Raw genomic sequence first — 1,015 nt, 5'->3', positions numbered from 1 at the left:
GCTCGACCTGATCAACGCCGCCAGCGCTCGCTTCACGAGGTCCCCCTCCACGGTGCCGATCCTCACCAGCGAGTTCGTCATCGCCGACCTCCTCGCGTTCAATCGACTCGACGATGAGATCGCGTGCTGGTGGTGATGGCTAGGGCTCCCGAACCCCTTGTGGAGACTGCACCGGAACGATCCCGGATGAGTCGTCGGCGAGCACATGCAGGTCTTGCGGTTAGGGTTTGAGGGGGCGAACCGAGATCGGCTTTTTGGCGGGAGCGAGAGATTGAGGCGCCGGGAGGTGGCCGGTTGTCGAGGGTTGAGGGACGAGGCGAGGCGGAGGACCGAGGCTCCGCGAAGGACACGTGTGCGGCGAGGTGGAGGCGGTGGCTCAAGAAGGTGGAGTGAAGAGAAGGAGGATGACGAGGAGGGCGAAGTAGATCGAGGCCGCGGAGGACGGTTGCCGCCGCCGCCGCCGCCGACTCGGAGAAGGTGGAGGTGTTGCGGAGCACTGGACCGCTTCTGGATCTTGACCTCGACGAAGACATTCTCTTGAGAGAGAGGGGGGTTAGGTTTTAGAGAGAGAAAATTGGGGATTTCGGTTGCTATTTTGGCAAACCTAGCTTAGATCCGGCGTGCTATTTATAGGAAGGGGACGAGGGTGGGGATGGTAAATAAGTGGTAGTTTTGTGGGTCAGACGGAAACTGGTGACCTGCCGTTTAGTTGGATTTCTCGCTTGAAAACAGCGGCTCAGAGACGAAACTGTAGGCCCACTCACGCTTACCTCACCCGCCTCTCTTTCGCGGAGCCCACTGAACGTGGGTGCGGGTGAATTGTTTTTTTTTTTCCCAATAAGGTTTTAATTAAATCTCAAAGCGCCGATCTGGGAGCGGGAACCATTGTGATCGCCCTTGGTTTGAGGAATAATTACGAAACTACCACCGGATTCCATTGAAGACGGGCGTCGATTCGACTGTACTTGTTTCATGCGAAGGAGCTGGATTGCTAAACTGATCCGCGAGAGAAGCA

The sequence above is a fragment of the Asparagus officinalis genome, chromosome 3 (genome assembly GCF_001876935.1).
Source record: "Asparagus officinalis chromosome 3, Aspof.V1, whole genome shotgun sequence".
Classification (NCBI taxonomy): Eukaryota; Viridiplantae; Streptophyta; class Magnoliopsida; order Asparagales; family Asparagaceae; genus Asparagus; species Asparagus officinalis.
Note: the sequence above shows the minus strand (reverse complement) of the source record.